The sequence below is a fragment of the Oncorhynchus keta genome, chromosome 14, assembly GCF_023373465.1.
Source record: "Oncorhynchus keta strain PuntledgeMale-10-30-2019 chromosome 14, Oket_V2, whole genome shotgun sequence".
NCBI classification, from domain to species: Eukaryota; Metazoa; Chordata; class Actinopteri; order Salmoniformes; family Salmonidae; genus Oncorhynchus; species Oncorhynchus keta.
Genome location: NC_068434.1, coordinates 6,446,818 through 6,462,377, shown reverse-complemented (window position 1 = coordinate 6,462,377; position 15,560 = coordinate 6,446,818). Strand labels below are relative to the sequence as shown.

Sequence of the window (15,560 nt, the reverse complement as noted above, 5' to 3'; positions counted from 1 at the left end):
CTGTTCAGTTGTTGTGTTGTGCTCCTCCTAACATGGTCTCCTCTCTGTACGTTGTGCTCCTCCTAACATGGTCTCCTCTCTGTGTGTTGTGCTCCTCCTAACATGGTCTCCTCTCTGTGTGTTGTGCTCCTCCTAACATGGTCTCCTCTCTGTGTGTTGTGCTCCTCCTAACATGGTCTCCTCTCTGTATGTTGTGCTCCTCCTAACATGGTCTCCTCTCTGTTCAGTTGTTGTGTTGTGCTCCTCCTAACATGGTCTCCTCTCTGTGTGTTGTGCTCCTCCTAACATGGTCTCCTCTCTGTGTGTTGTGCTCCTCCTAACATGGTCTCCTCTCTGTGTGTTGTGCTCCTCCTAACATGGTCTCCTCTCTGTATGTTGTGCTCCTCCTAACATGGTCTCCTCTCTGTGTGTTGTGCTCCTCCTAACATGGTCTCCTCTCTGTGTGTTGTGCTCCTCCTAACATGGTCTCCTCTCTGTATGTTGTGCTCCTCCTAACATGGTCTCCTCTCTGTTCAGTTGTTGTGTTGTGCTCCTCCTAACATGGTCTCCTCTCTGTTCAGCTCTGTATGTTGTGCTCCGTGGGATACCACCTGTTCTGCTGTCACCGATCGGAGAAGACCAGTCGTCGCTGGATGGCTCTGGACTACGCTGGCATCTCCATAGGCATCCTGGGCTGCTACGTACCTGGGGTCTTCTACGCATTCTACTGCAATAACGTATGTAACAAACTTCTAACCTCGTAAAACGCTTTTCCTTGCTGTAACCTCACTTGACTTTCCTAGCTGTCGTTCAGTTCGCATGAAATCCCGACTTCCGGGACAGGTAAAGGGTTTTTGTGTACGAGGTGAGATGTAGTAGTGTTCGCGTGCTGTTAGTCGATGATGTGGATGGGTTTAGGTTTGATAGGAGTCGATGTAATCCATCCAGTGGGGATCGTTTACCTGGTCTGAACGGCACCCTCTGAAGGAGGCCTCAGTTAACACGTTACCCTGCTTCTGTTGAGGGGCATCATCTGATATCACTCTTCTGTTGAGGGGCATCGTCAGCTGATATCACTCTTCTGTTGATGGGCATCGTCAGCTGATATCACTCTTCTGTTGAGGGGCATCATCAGCTGATATCACTCTTCTGTTGAGGGGCATCATCAGCTGATATCACTCTTCTGTTGAGGGGCATCATCAGCTGTTATCACTCTTCTGTTGAGGGGCATCATCAGCTGATATCACTCTTCTGTTGAGAATCATCCAGCTGATATCACTCTTCTGTTGAGAGGCATCATCAGCTGATATCACTCTTCTGTTGAGGGGGGCATCATCAGCTGATATCACTCTTCTGTTGAGGGCATCATCAGCTGATATCACTCTTCTGTTGAGGGCATCATCATCTGATATCACTTCTTCTGTTGAGGGCCATCATCAGCTGATATCACTCTTCTGTTGAGGGGCATCATCAGCTGATATCACTCTTCTGTTGATGGCATCATCAGCTGTTATCATTCTTCTGTTGATGGCATCATCAGCTGATATCACTCTTCTGTTGAGGGGCATCATCAGCTGTTATCACTCTTCTGTTGATGGGCATCATCAGCTGTTATCACTCTTCTGTTGAGGGGCAGCATCAGCTGATATCACTCTTCTGTTGAGGGCATCATCTGATATCACTCTTCTGTTGAGGGGGCATCATCAGCTGTTATCACTCTTCTGTTGAGGGGCATCATCTGATGATATCACTCTTCTGTTGAGGGGCATCATCAGCTGTTATCACTCTTCTGTTGAGGGGCAGCATCAGCTGATATCACTCTTCTGTTGAGGGCAGCATCAGCTGATATCACTCTTCTGTTGAGGGGCAGCATCTGATATCACTCTTCTGTTGAGGGGCAGCGCCAGCTGTTATCACTTTCTGTTGAGGCATCATCTGATGATATCACTCTTCTGTTGAGGGCATCATCTGATGATATCACTCTTCTGTTGAGGGGCATCATCTGATGATATCACTCTTCTGTTGAGGCATCATCTGATGATATCACTCTTCTGTTGAGGGCATCATCAGCTGTTATCACTCTTCTGTTGAGGGGCATCGTCAGCTGTTATCACTCTTCTGTTGAGGGGCATCATCATCTGTTATCACTCTTCTGTTGAGGGGCATCATCAGCTGTTATCACTCTTCTGTTGAGGGCATCATCTGATGATATCACTCTTCTGTTGAGGGCATCATCCTGATGATATCACTCTTCTTGAGGGCATCATCAGCTGTTATCACTCTTCTGTTGAGGGGCATCATCAGCTGTTATCACTCTTTCTGTTGAGGGCATCATCTGATATCACTCTTCTGTTGAGGGGCATCGTCAGCTGTTATCACTCTTCTGTTGAGGGGCAGCGTCAGCTGTTATCACTCTTCTGTTGAGGGGCAGCGTCAGCTGTTATCACTCTTCTGTTGAGGGGCAGCGTCAGCTGTTATCACTCTTCTGTTGAGGGGCAGCGTCAGCTGTTATCACTCTTCTGTTGAGGGGCAGCGTCAGCTGTTATCACTCTTCTGTTGAGGGGCAGCGTCAGCTGTTATCACTCTTCTGTTGAGGGGCAGCGTCAGCTGTTATCACTCTTCTGTTGAGGGGCAGCGTCAGCTGTTATCACTCTTCTGTTGAGGGGCAGCGTCAGCTGTTATCACTCTTCTGTTGAGGGGCATCAAGAGCTGATATCACTCTTCTGTTGAGGGCATCATCAGCTGATATCACTCTTTGAATGAAGGGCATCATCAGCTGATTTCACTCTTCTGTTGAGCTGGTCATCAGCTGATATCACTCTTCTGTTGAGGGCTCATCTGATATCACCTTCTGTTGAGGGCATCATCTGATATCAGCTTCTGTTGAGGGCATCATCAGCTGTTATAGCTTCTGTTGAGGGCATCATCACTGTCACTCTTCTGTATCATCAGCTGTTATCACTCTTCTGTTGAGGGCATCATCTGATATCACTCTTCTGTTGAGGGCATCATCAGCTGATATCACTCTTCTGTTGAGGCATCATCAGCTGATATCACTCTTCTGTTGAACAGCATCAGCTGATATCACTCTTCTGTTGAGGGCATCATCTGATGATATCCCTTCTGTTGAGGGCAGCATCAGCTGATATCACTCTTCTGTTGAGGGGCAGCATCAGCTGATATCACTCTTCTGTTGAGGGGCAGCATCAGCTGATATCACTCTTCTGTTGAGGGCAGCATCAGCTGATATCACTCTTCTGTTGAGGGGCAGCATCAGCTGATATCACTCTTCTGTTGAGGGCAGCATCAGCTGATATCACTCTTCTGTTGAGGGCATCATCCTGATACACTCTTCTGTTGAGGGCATCAGCTGATATCACTCTTCTGTTGAGGGCATCAGCTGATATCACTCTTCTGTTGAGGGCATCCTGATATCACTCTTCTGTTGAGGGGCATCATCAGCTGATATCACTCTTCTGTTGAGGGCATCAGCTGATATCGCTCTTCTGTTGAGGGGAATCAGCTGATATAGCTACTTCTGTTGAGGGGCATCAGCTGATATAGCTTCTGTTGAGGGAATCATCAGCTGATATCACTCTTTCTGTTGAGGGCAGCATCCCTGATATCACTCTTCTGTTGAGGGCAGCATCAGCTGATATCACTCTTCTGTTGAGGGCAGCATCAGCTGATATCACTCTTCTGTTGAGGGGGGCTGCATCAGCTGATATCACTCTTCTGTTGAGGGCAGCATCAGCTGATATCACTCTTCTGTTGAGGGCAGCATCAGCTGATATCACTCTTCTGTTGAGGGCATCACTTGCACGGGAGAAATGGGGCAACTGCTGTTCTGAAAATAGCTACTGACACTAGGAATGAAGACACTTAAGGATTTCCTGGCACTGACCAGCTGGTCTAGTAGACTTCGATTTTCTAGTCTGTATATAGCTACTGACCCTGGAACTGTCCCTGTATATAGCTACTGACCCTGGAACTGTCCCTGTATATAGCTACTGACCCTGGAACTGTCCCTGTATATAGCTACTGACCCTGGAACTGTCCCTGTATATAGCTACTGACCCTGGAACTGTCCCTGTATATAGCTACTGACCCTGGAACTGTCCCTGTATATAGCTACTGACCCTGGAACTGTCCCTGTATATAGCTTGCTTACTTCTTGCGTTCTTATTTCTCATGTGTTATATTATTACTGCATTTGTTGGGAAAGAGCCGGAAAGAAAGGGTTTTTCACTAAACAGTCTGAAAAGCTTCACTGACCTCGGGCTAGCGGGTTGGCTTCACTGACCTCGGGCTAGCGGGTTGGCTTCACTGACCTCGGGCTAGTGGGCTGGCTTCACTGACCTCGGGCTAGCGGGTTGGCTTCACTGACCTCGGGCTAGCGGGTTGGCTTCACTGACCTCGGGCTAGCGGGCTGGCTTCACTGACCTCGGGCTAGCGGGTTGGCTTCACTGACCTCGGGCTAGCGGGTTGGCTTCACTGACCTCGGGCTAGCGGGTTGGCTTCACTGACCTCGGGCTAGCGGGTTGGCTTCACTGACCTCGGGCTAGCGGGCTGGCATCACTGACCTCGGGCTAGCGGGTTGGCTTCACTGACCTCGGGCTAGCGACACTGACCTCGGGCTAGCGGGCTAGCGACACTGACCTCGGGCTAGCGGGTTGGACACTGACCTCGGGCTAGCGACACTGACCTCGGGCTAGCGACACTGACCTCGGGCTAGCGGGCTAGCGACACTGACCTCGGGCTTGCTTCATTTTCCATCCCTGCATCTTTGTTCTGAACAGTTCTTTTTGACTCCTTAAGGACTCTAGTGTATTAGTGGATCCTACTTTCTCACCATTTCTACATGGTGACCCTTGAAAAGAGTTCATTGAATGTATCACTTCAAATTCATTGTTCCCATCAAAAATTATAAATGTTTAATTTCATTGCTGCTCTGTACTGAAAGAAAACCACTTAGACTTGGAAGTGTGGCCCAAGCATGTCCCATCTCCAGCCACCCCTCACTTGTTTCTGTCAGTGTTCTGGCAGCACAGCCAGTTAGGCCCCCCACGCATATTGGAAGTGCTGGGTTATTGTGCCCCCAGAACGCGGCCGAAATCTGCTCCAGTCAGAACCAGATGGCTGCGTTCATGGAGCGGTCCGTACCATATGACATTCACACATAGGGGAGACAACCATCTCCACTCCTCCCCTGCCTACCATGACTGAGGCTTCGCCACTCTGGGTGAATACTCAGCCGAGTCCCCAAAGAAAAAAGGTCTGGGTTTTACATTTTATTTTGTATTTTTAGTAATATAACTCAAATACAATAAAGTCACGCTTTGTGGAATGGGTTTATGAGGAATGGAAAATACTGGAAGTGTATATCCCAGTAGTCCTGTGTGTTGGTATTTTCTGTGTGAAAATGAAATCGCTGTGAATTCCACTCAAATTGGCAAGCTGAAGGTATCTGAATAAATGCCCTGGAAAAGTGCAAAAAAATGATTTTTTTTTTTAAACACTTGAAGAATATATAGGTCTACTTAATTAACAGGTGCAACACATTTCATATCCTCGGACATTTGTGTGAGACATTGGGTGTATAAATATTTTCTACATTTTTATTTAACTAGGCCAAGTCAGTTAAGATCTTACCCCTTGTCTCAGCTCGCTGGTCACCATAGCAACACCCACCTGTAGCACGCGCTCCAGCAGGTATATCTCTCTGGTCACCCCCCAAAACCAATTCTTCCTTTGGCCGCCTCTCCTTCCAGTTCTCTGCTGCCAATGACTGGAACGAACTACAAAAATCTCTGAAACTGGAAACGCTTATCTCCCTCACTGGCTTTAAGCACCAACTGTCAGAGCAGCTCAGATTACTGCACCTGTACATAGCCCATCTATAATTTAGCCCAAACAATTACCTCTTCCCCGACTGTATTTATTTATTTATTTTGTTCCTTTGCACCCCATTATTTCTATCTCTACTTTGCACATTTTTCCTCTGCAAATCTACCATTCCAGTGTTTTACTTGCTATATTGTATTTACTTTGCCACCATGGCCTTTTTGCCTTTACCTCCCTTCTCACCTCCCATTTGCTCACATCGTATATAGTTGTTTATACTGTATTATTGAATGTATGTTTGTTTTACTCTGTCGTTGTATGTGTCGAACTGCTTTGCTTTATCTTGGCCAGGTCACAGTTGCAAATGAGGAACTTGTTCTCAACTTGCCTACCTGGTTAAATAAAGGTGGAAAAAAAAAGAACAAATTCTTATTTACAATGACGGCCAAACCCGGACGATCCTGGGTTATTTGTCGCCACCCAATCACGGCCGGTTGTGATACAGCCTGGATTCGAACCAGAGTCTGTAGTGACGCCTCTAGCACTGAGACCACTGTGCCAATCAGGAGCCCCCTGAGCAAATTAATCAATTTCTATTGTAAAAAATAATATCTGTTCTATTCCTTCTCATTTCAGTACTGGCGTCAGGTGTACCTGGTGACGGTGCTAGCTATGATCCTGGGTGTTCTTTGCCCAGATCCACCCCCCACTACCTCAGCAAGCAGTGGCAGAGACTCCCGCTCCGCTCTCTTCTGCAGCGTGGCCGGATACGGCCTCATCCCCACCGTACACTGGGTCTGGCTCAATGGGGCTTCTCTTCAGACCTCGTACAGGTCAGATAACTAACTAGTAACTGTCTCCAAAGGATTCTAAAACTTTAAGGGCTGGTTTCCCGGACACGGGATTAAAGCCTCTCGTTCTGGACACTGTCATCTGCTCAGTGGAGGATCTGTGTTTTAGCCCAGGATAAGGCCTAAACGGTGTCTGGAAACTAACCCTACAGGTCCTTATTTTAACGTCACTCCTTGAATTGTCCCCTCGCGGCCTGCAACCCAATTTCAACTATATATGATCTAATATTCTTCTTTTCTCCAGTCTTTTATTCCTCGTGTTCTGGGGATGTACCGATCGCTGCCGTAGCCTTCGTCTTCTGGTCTCGAGTCCCAGACTTCCCAGGTCGCCGCTCCGACTTTTCACTTCCCTTAGCCTCTCACCATCCTCTCGCCTCTCCCTGCATCCTCTCCCGCCTCTCCTGCATCTCTCCCGCCGCTCCCTGCACTTTTCACTCTGTCCATCCTCTCCCGCCTCTCCTGCATCCTCCCGCCTCTCCTGCATCCTCTCTCTCTCCAGGCATCTCTCCTGCATCCTCTCTCGCCTCTCCCTGCATCCTCTCTCGCCTCTCCCTGCATCCTCTATCCTCTCCTGCATCCTCTCGCCTCTCCCTGCATCCTCTCCCGCCTCTCCCTGCATCCTCTCTCGCCTCCTGCATCCTCTCCCTCTCCCCTGCATCCTCTCTCGCCTCTCCTGCATCCTCTCTCGCCTCCCTGCATCCTCTCCCGCCTCTCCCTGCATCCTCTCCCTGCATCCTCTCTCGCCTCTCCTGCATCCTCTCTCGCCTCTCCTGCATCCTCTCTCGCCTCTCCCTGCATCCTCTCCCCCCTCTCCTGCATCCTCTCCCGCCTCTCCCCTGCCTCCCTGCATCCTCTCTCTCGCCTCTCCCTGCATCCTCTCTCGCCTCTCCCTGCATCCTCTCTCGCCTCTCCCTGCATCCTCTCCCGCCTCTCCCTGCATCCTCTCCCGCCTCTCCCTGCATCCTCTCTCGCCTCTCCCTGCATCCTCTCTCGCCTCTCCCATCCTCTTTCTCCTGCATTCTCGCATCCTCTCCCTGAAAATCCTCTCCTGCATCCTCTCCCTGCATCCTCTCTCGATCCTCTCTCGCCTCTCCCTGCATCCTGCATCTCGCCTCTCCCTGCATCCTCTCTCGCCTCTCCCTGCATCCTCTCGCCTCTCCCTGCATCCTCTCTCGCCTCTCCCTGCATCCTCTCTCGCCTCTCCCTTTTTTTCTCGGAAAAAGATTTGGAGAAGGTGTGAGTGGACTTTAGTCCGTCTCCTTTAGAATGGTTGAGAATTAAATGTGAGGAGATGGGATGCAAGGAATCACAGATTATTTTTTTATAGCCTAGAAGACATTTAATTTCCCTTGTTGTTGTGGTGATGAACCTGGTTAGGAAACCATGCATTCTTTTTAATGTTGTTTGTAAACCCATCAGAACCATGCCTTTGCGTCTTCCCTCAGGTCAGCTGAACTACCTGGGCTCCAGCCACCAGGTGTGGCATGTTCTGGTCATCGTGATGTTCTACTGGTGGCACCAGGCTGCCCTCTTCATCTTAACCCACCGCCACAGCCACCCCTGCCCAGACTACACGGTGCACACCTAGGACTGCCCAGAGTAAACTGCCCCCAGCGTGACTAGGACTGCCCAGAGTAAACTACCCCAGTGTGACTAGGGCTACCCCCCAGCGTGACTAGGACTGCCCATAGTAAACTGCCCCCAGCGTGACTAGGACTGCCCGGGCTACCCCCAGCGTGACTAGGGCTGCCCCAGCGTGACTAGGACTGCCCCCAGCGTGACTAGGGCTGCCCCCCAGCGTGACTAGGACTACCCCCAGCGTGACTACTGCCCCCAGCGTGACTAGGACTGCCCATGTAACTGCCCCCAGCGTGACTAGGACTGCCCACAGTAAACTGCCCCCAGCGTGACTAGGACTGCCCATAGTAAACTGCCCCCAGCGTGACTAGGACTGCCCATAGTAAACTGCCCCCAGCGTGACTAGGACTGCCCATAGTAAACTGCCCCCAGCGTGACTAGGACTGCCCCCTACTAGGACTGCCCAGAGTAAACTACCCCCAGCGTGACTAGGGCTGCCCCAGCGTGACTAGGACTGCCCATAGTAAACCCAGCGTGACTAGGACTGCCCAGTAAACTGCCCCCAGCGTGACCAGGACTGCCCAGAGTAAACTGCCCCCAGCGTGACTAGGACTGCCCCATAGTAAGGACTACCCCCAGCGTGACTAGGGCTGCCCCCATAGTAAACTACCCCCAGCGTGACTAGGGCTGCCCCCAGCGTGACTACTGCCCCAGCGTGACTAGGACTGCCCCCAGCGTAAAGGACTGCCCCAGCGTGACCAGGACTGCCCCCAGCGTAACTAAACTGCCCCCCAGCGTGACTAGGGCTGCCCCCAGCGTGACTAGGTACTGCCCCCTCAGCGTGACTAGGACTGCTTAGGCTGCCCCAGCGTGACTAGGGCTACCCCCAGCGTGACTAGGGCTGCCCCCAGCGTGACTAGGGCTACCCCCAGCGTGACTAGGACTGCCCCCAGCGTAACTAGGGCTGCCCCCAGCGTAACTAGGGCTGCCCCCAGCGTAACTAGGGACTGCCCCCAGCGTGACTAGGGCTGCCCCCAGCGTAACTAGGACTGCCCCCAGCGTAACTAGGGCTGCCCCCAGCGTAACTAGGGCTACCCCCAGCGTGACTAGGACTGCCCAGAGTAAACTACCCCCAGCGTGACTAGGGCTACCCGGGCTACCCCCAGCGTGACTAGGGGCTACCCCCAGCGTGACTAGGACTGCCCCCAGCGTGACTAGGGACTGCCCCAGCGTGACTGGGACTGCCCCAGCGTAACTAGGCTGCCCCTGCGTAACTAGGGCTGCCCCCAGCGTGACTAGGGCTGCCCAGAGTAAACAGCGTGACTAGGGCTGCCCAGAGTAACTAGGGCTGCCCAGAGTAAACACCCCCGGCGCAACTAGGGACTGCCCAGGGTGAGTGCCCCTAAACTGCCCCTACCTGCCCCCAGCGTGACTAGCTGCCCGGTGCTACGTGACTAGGGCTGCCCCCAGCGTGACTAGGGCTGCCCCAGGGCTACCCCCAGCGTGACTGGGGCTGCCCCCGCGTAACTAGGTGACTAGCCCAGAGTAAACTGCCCCCAGCGTGACTAGGACTGCCCAGAGTAAACTGCCCCCAGCGTGACTAGGACTGCCCAGAGTAAACTGCCCCCCAGCGTGACTAGGACTGCCCAAAAACTGCCCCCCAGCGTGACTAGGACTGCCCAGAGTAAACTGCCCCCAGGTGACTAGCCCCCCAGCGTAACTAGGACTGCCCCCTGCCCCAGCGTGACTAGGACGTAAACTGCCCCCCAGCGTGGGACTGCCCCCAGCGTGACTAGGACTGCTGCCCCCAGCGTGACTAGGACTGCCCAGAGTAAACTGCCCCCAGCGTGACTAGGACTGCCCAGGACTACCCCCCAGCGTAACTGGGACTGCCCCCAGCGTGACTAGGGCTGCCCCCAGCGTGACTAGGGCTGCCCCCAGCGTGACTAGGCTGCCCCCAGCGTGACTAGGCTGCCCCCAGCGTGACTAGGCTGCCCCAGCGTGACTAGGACTGCCCCAGCGTGACTAGGACTGCCCCCAGCGTGACTAGGGCTGCCCCCAGCGTGACTAGGGCTGCCCCCAGCGTGACTAGGACTGCCCCAGCGTGACTAGCGTGACTAGGCTGCCCTAGTGACTGCCTAGGGTGACTAGGACTGCCCCAGCGTGACTAGGGCTGCCCCCAGCGTGACTAGGACTGCCCCCAGCGTGACTGCCCTAGGGACTGCCCCCAGCGTGACTAGGGCTGCCCCTGCGTGACTAGGACTGCCCCCAGCGTGACTAGGACTGCCCCCTGCGTGACTAGGACTGCCCCCTGCGTGACTAGGGCTACATAGACTCGGCCTGAAAGCTGGCATTGGGAACAACAGTACGCTACTCCTGAGACTAATTCTACTTAGCTGTTCGTAGCCGGAGCATCAAGAGAGCGGGGGTACTACTGCAGCAGTGTGTACTGCAGGCCTGGTACTGGTCCCCCTTTCCAATCTGCTGCTACAGGAACACACCTAAAGCACTCGCAAGGTCCTTCCTCTTTCTCTGAACAACATTCTGTTAACCGTTCATACAGATGTGATTGTACTGTGGTGTGTGTATATATATATTTTTTTAAAGTGAACAATGTTTTGTAGTCTCTGTTAATGAAGTGCTTATGCTGATCATGTACCAGGTAGCACTTCTGATATATATTTTAACATTTTCTTGTTTTTAGTAACGAAGAGACTTATATGGACAGCATCAGTATTCATTGATGGTATAACACTAATGAGGTATGTGAAGAAATGTCACAACTTAGCTGTGATTTAAAAGCTGTTTGGGATCAAACCAAAGATACGGGAGAGCTTCTATTGGCTTGAAGTGGTTCCCGCTGAATGTACTCAGACCCCCTTATTCCACGTTGTGTTAAAGCCTGAAATATATCTAATACATTTTGAATGCTGTCACCCGTCTACACACAATACAAAAGTGAAAAAACAGAAATAGCTCATTTTACAGAAATATTCAACCCCCTGAGTCAATAAATGTTCGAATCACCTTTGGAAGCGATTACAGCTGTGAGTCTTTCTGGGTAAGTCTCTAAGAGCTGTGAGTCTTTCTGGGTAAGTCTCTAAGAGCTGTGAGTCTTTCTGGGTAAGTCTCTAAGAGCTGTGAGTCTTTCTGGGTAAGTCTCTAAGAGCTGTGAGTCTTTCTGGGTAAGTCTTTCTGGGTAAGTCTCTAAGAGCTGTGAGTCTTTCTGGGTAAGTCTCTAAGAGCTGTGAGTCTTTCTGGGTAAGTCTCTAAGAGCTGTGAGTCTTTCTGGGTAAGTCTCTAAGAGCTTTGCACATCTTTTTTTTTTTACAAATTCGTTGTTCATCATTGCTAGACAGCCATGTTCAAGTCTTGCCATGGATTTTAATGCTTATTTAAGTCCAAACTAACTCAGCCACTCAGGAACATTCAATGTCGTCTTGGTAAGCAACTGTAGTGTATATTTGGCCTTGTGTTTTAGGTTATTGTCCTGCTGAAAGGTGAATGTGTCTCCCAGAAAGTAGACGGAACCAGGTTTTCCTCTAGGATTTTGTCTGTGTTTAGCTATGTCCTCTTTCTTTTTATCCTAAAAAAACTGCCTAGTCGTTGCCAATGACAAACATACCCATAACATGATGCAGCCACCCATGCAGCGTGGTACTTGGTGATGTTGTTTGCTCCAAAGCATAACGCTTTGTTTTCAGGACAGTTAATTTCTTTGGCCGCAATTTTGCTTTAGTGCCTTATTCTTGCAAACAGGATGCATGTTTGTAATATTTTTATTCTGTACAGGCTTCCTTTTCACGCTGTAATTTAGGTTAGTATTGTAGAGTAACAACAATGTTGTTGATCCCATCCTCAGTTTTCTATCATGGTAAATCCTGAATGGTTTCCTTCCTCACCGGTAACTAAGCTAGGAAGGACACCTGTATCTTTGCAGTGACTTGTGTATTGATACTCCATCAAAAGTGTAATTAATAACTTCAACATGCTCAAAGGGATATTCACAAAGTTGTTTTTTTACCCATCTACTAGGTTCCCTTCTTTAGACACATTGGAAAACCTCCTGGTCTGTGTGGTTCGACTTGTTTGAAATTCACTGCTCGACTGAGGACCTTGCATGTGTGGGGTAGTCATTAAAAAAATCTAACACAATTATTGCACACAGTCACATGTTAAGCAAATTTGTACTCCTGAACTTATTTGGCGTTCCCCCTAACAAAGGGGTTGAATACTTATTGACTCAAGACATTTCCGCTTTTCAAAAACATAATTCAATATTATGAGGGTGTTGTGTGTAGACCAGTGACACAATCTCATTCATTTTAAATTCAGGCTGTAAATACAAACAAATGTGTAAATGCAAAGGTGAATGCATTGTATCCATCTTTCGTTATGAATCTAGGCCTAATTAGACTTTTGTTTGAAGAAAAATATGTGAAATAATAAAAATTGAACCTTTTTTGTTTTCAAGTTTCCCTCAATAGTGGAAACAAGTATTTTAAGAATCTCTTTGAATGTGTGCCTCCTTTAACTTGCTATGTGTGTGTGTGTGTGTGTGTGTGTGTATATATATATGTATGTTGTTGTCATTGACAACCGTACTGTAGCCCTTTGTCATATGTATTGATTTAGTTTGGGATAGTCACTGACTTGTGAACACATCACACTGTGCCAATTCATGACAGCAATGACACTTAAGTCTTAACTATCAGTAGGAATATGTATAATCATATGCTGTTCAGCGAGTTGAACCTGCAGATCTATTGTTCTGGAGTACAGGCTAACAAAACAATGCTCATTTGAAGTGCTAATTGACTGTGTTGTCTGTTTTTTTTTTTCTTGTTCTGTCAAGATTGCTGGGACCTTGTTTAGTGTTAAAGCTACAGGTGACATAGACCCTGTCTGCCTCAGAGGATAAAGCTACAGGTGACATAGACCCTGTCTGCCTTAGAGGATAAAGCTACAGGTGACATAGACCCTGTCTGCCTTAGGAGGATAAAACTACAGGTGACATAGACCCTGTCTGCCTTAGAGGATAAAGCTACAGGTGACATAGACCCTGTCTGCCTTAGAGGATAAAGCTACAGGTGACATAGACCCTGTCTGCCTCAGAGGATAAAGCTACAGGTGACATAGACCCTGTCTGCCTTAGAGGATAAAGCTACAGTCATGTCTTTAGTTGTTTGCCTGTTCTTTCTATTGAAGACCCTACTAGGGTTATGTGCAATGACAATGTTTTGTAAATGTGTTATATTTAACCTTTTTAAAGTTGTAGAATGACAAGCTTGTATTTTTCTCTATATTTATAAATACTACAGTACTACCCTTGAGCAGGTTCATACATGCGATGGTTGTCTGTTGGCACACAAGGATCGGGGCGTGTAATGAGGAGCACCTCTGAGTAGGACTGCTGGATCTCGGATCAAGTCTCGCTGGTCCATATAATATTCATTGTACTCTAAAACTGACCCTAGATCAGTAATCCTACTCTGAAACGCTGTAAGAATACAGGCCCTTGTATTGGAAGTGTCTAAATTGTCGTAGGTCTTACTTTCTACGGTTTTGTACATTAACTCCAAGTTGTGGTAATAAAATAAATATTGGATAACAGAAGGATCTAAATGCTACATGACTTAGCCATTTTAATCTTAATAAAAATAAAGTTAAATTGCATTAGACAACAAAATTATGACAAAATAAATATTAACCAATGGGTTCCATAGGCAACTCCCAGCTGTTGTTTTAAGTATGTACAGTGGGGCAAAAAAGGTATTTAGTCAGCCACCAATTGTGCAAGTTCTCCCACTTAAAGATGAGAGGCCTGCAATTTTCATCATAGGTACACTTCAACTATGACAGACAAAATGAGAAGAAAAAAAATCCAGAAAATCACTAGGATTTTTAATTTATTTGCAAATTATGGTGGAAAATAAGTATTTGGTCAATAAAAGTTTCTCAATACTTTGTTATATACCCTTTGTTGCCAATGACAGAGGTCAAATGTTTTCTGTAAGTCTTCACAAGGTTCACACTGTTGCTGGTATTTTGGCCCATTCCTCCATGCAGATCTCCTCTAGAGCAGTTATGTTTTGGGGCTGTTGCTGGGCAACACGGACTTTCAACTCCTCCAAAGATTTTCTATGGGGTTGAGATCTGGAGACTGGGCTAGGCCACTCCAGGACCTTGAAATGCTTCTTACGAAGCCACTCCTTCGTTGCCCGGGCGGTGTGTTTGGGATCATTGTCATGCTGAAAGACCCAGCCACATTTCATCTTCGATGCCCTTGCTGATGGTAGGCTTTGTTATTTTGGTCCCAGCTCTCTGCAGGTCATTCACTAGGTCCCCCGTGTGGTTCTGTGATTTTTGCTCACCGTTCTTGTGATCATTTTGACGCCACGGGGTGAGATCTTGCGTGAGCCCCAGATCGAGGGAGATTATCAGTGGTCTTGTATGTCTTCCATTTCCTAATAATTGCTCCCACAGTTGATTTCTTCAAACCAAGCTGCTTCCCTATTGCAGATTCGGTCTACAATTTTGTTTCTGGTGTCCTTTGACAGCTCTTTGGTCTTGGCCATAGTGGAGTTTGGAGTGTGACTGTTTGAGGTTGTGGACAGGTGTCTTTTATACTGATAACAAGTTCAAACAGGTGCCATTAATACAGGTAACGAGTGGAGGACAGAGGAGCCTCTTAAAGAAGTTACAGGTCTGAGAGCCAGAAATCTTGCTTGTTTGTAGGTGACCAAATACTTATTTTCCACCATAATTTGCAAATAAATTCATTAAAAATCCTACAGTGATTTTCTTTTCTCATTTTGTCTCATAGTTGAAGTGTACCTATGATGAAAATTACAGACCTCATATTTTTAAGTGGGAGAACTTGCACAATTGGTGGCTGACTAAATACTTTTTTGCCCAACTGTATGATAGGTAAAGATCTTTAATTGTGTAACATTGGTTTTATAATTACCAGACAATGGAAGAGTTGATGCTGAAAGTGCATTTAATTTGAACAAGTTGTACCTCTTTAGACTCACGTTCCCTTTATGAATGCATGGCTTGTTACCAAATCGACCAGAGAGTCTGTTTCAGGACTAAGAAGAGGTGGAAGTAGTCAGATATCGGTAGATTCCGTGTCACCACGTAGGAGAACAGTTGTGTTCTTCCTCTCATTCAAAAATTTGGGTTAAGGTAAAATAACAAATCACTTTTTAAAATAGAACAGAATTTAATTTACTGACACCGTTGTAATGCTAAAAGTATAGAAACAAACCTAACATTTGAAACGGTCTTAAATCATGAAGAAGA

At 48.2% G+C, this 15,560-nt stretch overlaps 1 long non-coding RNA gene and 1 pseudogene across 2 annotated transcripts; both read left to right on the top strand.

Moving 5' to 3' along the window:
- Positions 1-555: 555 nt before the first annotated feature.
- Positions 556-8,314, top strand: LOC118381658 (progestin and adipoQ receptor family member 3-like; annotated as a pseudogene).
- A 4,633-nt stretch (positions 8,315-12,947) lies between these two features.
- LOC127907146 (uncharacterized) lies at positions 12,948-13,871 on the top strand. Of its 2 annotated transcripts, XR_008063448.1 has the most exons (3): positions 12,948-13,221; positions 13,263-13,342; positions 13,383-13,871. It is a non-coding gene; the product is annotated as an uncharacterized LOC127907146 (long non-coding RNA). The 2 variants fall into 2 exon arrangements; XR_008063447.1 differs by having other exon boundaries at positions 13,263-13,871.
- Positions 13,872-15,560: the final 1,689 nt, after the last annotated feature.